At 50.7% G+C, this 7,203-nt stretch overlaps 1 protein-coding gene across 5 annotated transcripts in view; it reads left to right on the top strand.

The window, feature by feature from the left end:
• The first annotated feature begins 673 nt into the window (after positions 1 to 673).
• SSBP3 (single stranded DNA binding protein 3) overlaps positions 674 to 7,203 on the top strand; it is a 148,886-nt gene continuing 142,356 nt past the window's right edge. For 2 of the 5 annotated variants that reach the window (XM_023752806.1, XM_023752803.1), the window contains exons 1-2: positions 707 to 807; positions 3,712 to 3,796. The gene's annotated coding sequence lies outside the window, so the exon portion shown is untranslated. Of the gene's footprint in view, positions 808 to 1,030; positions 1,093 to 3,711; positions 3,797 to 7,203 lie in introns of all 5 variants that reach the window. The other 3 variants (XM_023752804.1, XM_023752807.1, XM_023752805.1) reach the window with 3 other exon arrangements.

The raw sequence follows: 7,203 nt of genomic DNA, 5'->3' as shown, positions 1-7,203 counted from the left end.
AGATCCCAGAAGCGAGACAGGCCGGCCCCCCCACTCGAGGACGCTCCCCGGGGGTGGCCGCAACTTTGCACCCCGGGTGCGGGCCAAGGGGCGCGTGGCTTCCCGAAGCCCCGGAAGGCTCCTTTTATCCCCCCGCGGCGTGAGGAAGTGAGCAACGGGGGCTTTTTTCGGCCGGGAGAGCTCTCCCTTCCATGCCCTGGGCCTAGCCGTTGCTCCCGTGCCCTCCCGGGCGCCGGGCTGGGCAGGGACGGCGGCGCCGTTTTGTCCCTAGGTTTGGGGGACAGTTGTTTTTTTTTGGGGGGGGGAGGTAGTGAGGGCGGCATCAAGCACCCACTCTAGAGCGCACCAGGCGCCCCGGAGTCCAGCACCGAGTCCCCGGACCCTCGGAGAGCTGGGCAGAGGGTCGCCAGGAGTGTGTCGAGAATAGGAGGGAAGCTATGGGATCGGGTGGTTTTCGAGTTTGCGAGACTTGGGTGGGTTTGGCCCCGACGCCACTTGGGAAGTTCAAGTTTGGGGGCTCCTCTCCAGGTCCCCACGGTTTGCGGTGCCGCGTCCCCGGACACCCAGCCCCTGGCTGCTTCCCCCGCGGCCCCAGGCAGGGCCGAGCGAGCGGCTCCCCTCCGGCCGGGGCCACAATGGGACAGCGCGGGCAGGGCTGGGAGCCGCTGGCGGGGTCCGGAGCAGTGCCCTGCGCTCTGACACCTTCCTCTCTCTGCCCCCTGCCCGCGCTCCAGGTTAGCTTTATACGTCTACGAGTATTTACTGCACGTCGGAGCACAGAAATCTGCACAGACCTTCTTGTCAGAGGTGAGTGGGACTCCCCCCGTCCTCCAATTTCTAGACACCCCTTCCTCCCCACTCTTTGGAGAGCCTTTGTTTTCAGGAGCAGCCACTGTGGCCACCATTTTGAATTTTTATCACCTTTTGGCATTTATTGTTAGTTGGTCTTCACAGCCTTTTGGCTCCAGGAAGCCCCCGGCCCACCCCTTCCCTCTGCTCCTCTAAGCGATCTCTGCTCTCTCCTCTCTAGATTCGATGGGAAAAAAACATCACGTTGGGCGAACCACCTGGGTTTTTGCATTCGTGGTGGTGGTAAGTTTCTGTGATAGTTTTGTGTGTGTGTGTTTGTTTTGTCTGGTCCCAGTGAACAAAGGCGGGAGCCAGGAGCAGACCCCACCAAGCCTTCCCCTCCGGGGTGCACGGAGCGGGGCACTCGGAGCAGGACGGTGTGAACAGGGCAGAAGAGGCTGCTGCCTGAAGTTTTTGCCTCCTCTCTCCCCTCCTATTGAGAGCCTACTAAATCATGCCTGGTGTTTGGATAGAAACTCCTTACTTTTCCATCTCACTCCCGGCCACTAGGCAGGCTCAAAAAACCTTGAAGGATTTTTGTCAATTCTGCATGCTGCTTTAATTAGAGGGAGTGGGGGTGGGGCGGGGTGGAGGGGGATACCAGGTCTGTTTTACAACTGGCCTATCCTTTCTTTTTTTCTTTTACTATGAACTCAAAACCGAGAGAGAGAGAGAGAGAGAGAGAGAGAGAGAGAGAGAGAGAGAGAGAGAGAGACCATTGTGGCCTTTTCCAGGCACCCTGAGAAAAAGCAAGAAGGGGGTGCAACTTCCTTTAAAGATACTGATTCAGACTGACTGGACCTTCCTCTCCTCTGTGGGCTCCCCCTCCCAGCATCCCTAAAACCACAAAGTTTCCTTTTACTGAAAAACCTTAACTTGTCGCTGTCGACCTCACAGAGTACCCTTAGTTGGTCGTTGGGGGCTCTCTTATCTGTGACCCTCCCCCAGGCCCCTGGGTCCTGCTGGTGTGGGACCCCCTCCGTCTGGTCTTAGGTTGCCTGCAGGCTGAAGGGAGGCTTACGGTCAGGGGGAGCCAGTTGCTGTGGAGGAAGACCTGGACGTTTTGTGTGACTGATCGGTGCGGAGTCTTTGACATCCTTTTGAAAAGGAAAAGAGAGCAGAGGGGCTTTGATATTTTGGTGGAGTTCAGGAAAATGGAGTGCCATGTCTTGGGATCTTAGCGCGTGTACCTGACCGCCGGCTCAGGTTACTGTTTCAGGTCTCTTTGAAATGCAGGGGGATGAAGTGTCTGTTCTACCTTGTGCAGGGAAAATGAGTTTTTCATGACTTCAGCCAACCTCGGGACTGCCCAGTGTTGGAGGCATTTGGTGTGGCAGAAGGAGTCGACCTGTCGGAGTGGGTGATGGTTTTCTGTGGTGGTTTTTGGAGAGGCGTGTGGATTGGTGTGACGGGCCTGACCATTAGAAACCTAGGGTTGTGAGTAAAAGTTACTTAGAAGGGACTGGGGAGTTTGCAATGTTAGAAATCTTTGGCGTGTGGAGGAGTTAATCAAATATGTGCAGCTTTAGAGGGCAGAGAGGAATGTTCTCGAGCCCCCCTCTGCAGCTAGAAGAAGTCCCGATTTTCCTGTTCTATCCATAATCTTCCTGAAAGGGCTCCCGCCTTGTCTGTGGTTCTGGGCTCAGGTCGTGGTCTTGTTAGAAAGTGCCTTGTGATTTGACACTGAGCAGATGATCACGGCCTTCGGGGTGGGAGGAAGTGGTGGAGCTGATCCAGAGAGGGCCACGCTGTGGGGTTCATACACCTTGAGTGAGATGCTTGCCTGATGGCTGGCAGGGCTGCGGCTGAGATGGTTCCTTCTGTGCTGGCTGTTGGCAGCAGGGGCAGGAGCACTGTAGGAGGAATCAGACTTCTGCGCTGGTGCCCATTTTACCCCTCAGTTCCTTTCCACCCCTGGGCCTTGGAGAGGGTTTCCAAGGCCTCATGTTAAGGCAGTGACGACCCTGTGTTTGCAGAGGGTTTTACTGGTCGGTAAAGGACTTGTACGTATGCTCTCATTTAATACGAAGAGTTGGAGTGACCCTATAACTCATGGAGGGGGATGAGGCTGGGATAGCTCCCGCCCCACCCCCTCCACATCCCTCCTTTGCTGGACCCGTGGGTAGGTGCCTCTTTGAGGAGGGCTCTCTATTTCAATATGAAAGGACGAGATACCTGGTTGACCTTTGGCTAACTGATACTTGTTCTTTGGTTGGGTGGGGTGGAGTGGTTCTTGCATAAGAATAACTTGGGGGAGGGCCTGGCTGGGAGTGGGGGTGAGGTCCAGCAGAGTGGGGGTATGGGCTCCTGGATTAAGAACCTGTGGGTTTCCTTTATGGGCAGAGCCACCCAGTTTGCTATGCTTATGAATCACAGGCCTGACTTTGGCAATTTAACCTTTTGACTAAATTCATCCATTTGGGGTTAAGGGTGCGACAGAAGGAGCACAGACCAGACGCCGGGATTCGCATACAGATTCCTACCTGTCTGCCTGGGCATGGGGGGGGGGGGGGTTGTACCAACGTGTCTGAGCTTCAGTGCTCCCTGTCTGTATAAAGTGGGGGTGAATCTCCTGTCTTAAGCACTGTGGTCGTCACAAGCAGAGTCTTAAGTGTAAGGCATTTAGCACACAGTAGGTGCCTGATGAATAAGAACTATTACTCTTATTACAAATAGCTGGTTTGCTACAAGAGGGGTTAGGTCCATTTTGTTTTCTAGGCCAACTTTGCCCAATGAAGGCTGGAAAAGAGGGGGTTGAGCCTTGGGGAGACGTGGTGCCGTTAACACTGAGCATTGTGCACTTGCCGTTGTGTACACAAGTCATAATTAGTAATCTGATCTTATTTTATTTTCAACTTGCAGCGTATTTTGGGACCTTTACTGTGCAGCTCCTGAAAGGCGAGACACTTGTGAACATTCAAGTGAAGCAAAAGCCTTTCATGATTACGTGAGTAACAAAATTTTAATCCTGGCAATAATTACAGGGTTGGATAGCTCTAACTTCTTTAGGACCAAAAGCAAATACACAGCCAATTGGCAGTGGGTTTTGTTTTCTCCTTGCCTTTCTTCTCTGCCCACCTCCTTGCTGCCCTCGCCCTGTGCCCTCCTCCCAGCACCGTTCTAACTTGGTGAATGGTATTTCACAATGTTGTAATTATGCAAAAGTGTGTGTTAGATACCTATCTGAAGAATTAAATGGCGTTGAGCAGGGCTCAACCCATGTGCGGTTTATGTTCAGAGTGGACAGTTAACTGGGAATGGACTGAGCCTCTTTGGTGTTGGTTTAAGAAAAAACGGACCACAGCCAAAAAGAAAAATAAAGCAAATAGGAAATTTGTGTTTTGGAGTAGAAGGGGTGTTGAGTGAGAATCTGGTGAAATGGACTTTCGCATTACTCTCCAGGAAGTGATCTTTCAAATTATGTTTTGGGTGTTTGTTTTATGTTTGTTTTGGTGGGGGGCTCATGTTGTGTCTACTGAGATGATGGATACTTTGAAGTCCTTGGCTAGTCCATAATCCTGTGTTCAAAATATTCTTATGAACATATTTAATGTCATCACATTGTAATGCTTTCTGTTCTATCATTCACCGTCTACCTGGATGAGTTTTTTGAAATGTATGAGATGCTTATAGGAGAGATGCCTGCCCCATGTCCCATCATACATGGCAGCCCACTCAAAAAAAAAAAAGGGCTCCAAATCTGGGTTGGTGTCAGACATTCTGATCAGATGAAACAGGTTAGGATCTTCTGGGGGGAGATGGAAATATCTGAAGGTCTTCCCAGCCTCCTTTCAGTCTGCTTCCATTGGCCTTGCAGAAGGTTCAGTGTATGTGTGCGTGTGTGCGTGCGCGCATGCTCGCACACATGCACGTAAGAGGCGGTCTATTTTTGTCTTACGCTTCTGCATGAAGTGGAAGGAATAGTCCCCAAACTCTGGGGCATGGAAGTTGGTTTTCTGAACGTCACCGGGGCCCACCCCCTTGGCCAGGCCGTGGCGTCCCCTGCGTGCAGAGTTTGAAACTCGCCTAGGAGACCAGAACCCATCTGGTTGAGTTTCACAAGTGGGCAAATCCCATTACTGTGAATATCTTTATGGTGAAAATTTCCCCTGTAACACGAGGAGTTAGAGGCTCAGCTGGAGGCGGCCTGGATTTGAGACTATTCAATGTGATGAAATTCTGCCGTGACTGAAAAGTCAGTGCCCTTGGAGTGGAGTGCCGAGGAAATTCACCGGCTCTCATGCCCTCTCCAGGGTTGAGAAGGAGAAGCTGGCGGATGGTACTTACGGCCGAGCAAACCTTTCGTAGTGAAAGGTGAGGTGACTCGTTCCCTTGTGATGTGGTTCTGGGAACATCCAGGAGCTGGAGGTTGGAGGAGGAGGCTAAGAGGTGCATTAGTCATAGAAAAATAGTTGGTGAATTTGACCTTTCCACCTAGCAAAAGTCTTGTGCTTTAAACAAAAAACTATGGACAGCCAGTTCCTGTGTGGCCAGTCTTCTACTGCTATGCAAATGGTTTTATTTTAGAGTGGGGGGGATGGGTAGGTGTGCCTATTTCAAGCCAATCTCTTGATATAGGTGACGGTGCTACCTTTTGAAGCTGTCTTTCAGAGAGGCTAATGATTTTTAACGGCGTTTAGCGCTCTAGTAAGTAATGTGAGACCCTCTTTGGCAGTTTGTGGTTCCGTCTGCCACCTTGAAACGGTATGGTGGTTGGGAAACTTGCATGGGTTTGCTCCCAGTAGTTTGTTAAGAAATGACAGCAGAATTGTGGTAGTGATTTCTGCAAGAGGCCCGGGATTTGCAGATTTTAGGGTCCAAACCCTTTTTCATCTGCAGATTTTAGGGTCCAAACCCAAGAGAAAGTCAGATGGAGGTGGGAAGGAGGGATGAAGTGAGGAATGGGAACAGGAAAGGAATGCCTCTTTTGTGAGGGAGTTAAAGAGGTAGCATTGAGTTGCTGGGAAGACGAAGAAGCAAGTGGAAAATTAAGAACTATTTAAGAAAATTAAGAAAAGGAACTCTTACCGTCCTCAAATCTTCATGTGTTCCTGCATTCCCATGGCTACCATCGAGTTAGTGCATATTTGCTGCTGCTAGAATTATTGCCGTAGTCTCTTTTCTGGACTCTTGTCTGGAACGCATGCTTCTCTTACACATTCACATTCCGTCCATCTTTTATGTTCTCTGTCGTGGAGGATTTTCAGGATAGTTTTCTGTACACTCTGATCGCTCCTTAATCTCAATGTCTATAAAAAACCACCTATACAAAGCCTTTGTTGGCGGCTTTCCATGTGCTGGGCCCCTGTGCTGAGTGCTGTAGGTTCAGTGACCCTGGGAGAGAAGGCATGTTAACTCCATTTTGCAGGTGGAGAAACTGAGGCTCAGAGAGGTTCATTCACAGCTGGTAGGTGGTAGAATTAGGATCTAAGCTCAGGTCATAACTGACTCCAGAATTGGTTAGTTCTCCTACCCACCCAGCAGCTCGGCCTCACAGGCCATGGCAACACCTACTAGTATTCTGACTAACGTCTCATTCAGGGTTGTCTTTGCAACCACAGCTTGTTAATCTTTTCCATGCCAGAGACCATTCATCCACAGAGCTATTCATCTCTGTAGCTCACAATACCTTGCACATAGTAGGCATTCGTGCTAATTAAATGAAGGAGTAAGGAACTACATCGGAAAGGAAAAATAGGTACTTTGGGGTCAGTAAGTAACCTGGTCTGGAACAGCCCATGGAACACTGGAGGGGTGTTCTTTCGGTAACTTCATTTTTGCTGGGTGATCTTGAGCCAGGTAATTTAATGTGGGTTCACTCGTTGCCTTAAATCTTTATAGAAGATGAAGTGCAGTATAAATAAGAGTGTGCAGTAACTGGCCTTTCGTTTTTGATCAAGGAGATTCAGAGATTCTCATGGTTTGTGGGGGAGTCGGTGTGGCCCAGGTACCAGGTTGGGGCCTCGATGGGTAGTAAGTAGTAAGTGCTTGCTGGGCAGGGACGCCGAGTGCGTGCCTGATTCTCGAAGGGCCAGAGAGGACCTCTGTCCGTCGGAAGATGCTGGCCTCGGCTCACGGACGGAGGTAAGTGGTTTTGTGTTCTGGCAGGTTGTTGATGGATCAGGGTGATCTCAAAGGCCCTTCTCAGGCCAAGGCCAGGCGATCGGGCCTGGAGTGAGCCAGATGACTCAGCGGGGAGGGGGTTTAAATTTTCTCTGAATTGGTGAGTTTTTATTTGAGTCACCATCTATTTTCTCCCACACATCTGGCAACTTCGGGTTTCTTGGCTCATTGTTCATAAGCCCGAGTGCCCTGATGCTGACCACGTATAACGTGGAACATTGGGGGACTTGG

Source organism: Myotis lucifugus, unplaced genomic scaffold (assembly GCF_000147115.1).
Source record: "Myotis lucifugus unplaced genomic scaffold, Myoluc2.0 scaffold_37, whole genome shotgun sequence".
Lineage (NCBI taxonomy): Eukaryota > Metazoa > Chordata > Mammalia > Chiroptera > Vespertilionidae > Myotis > Myotis lucifugus.
The sequence above is the reverse complement of the archived record's forward strand: the minus strand, read 5'-3'. Positions and strand labels throughout refer to the sequence as shown.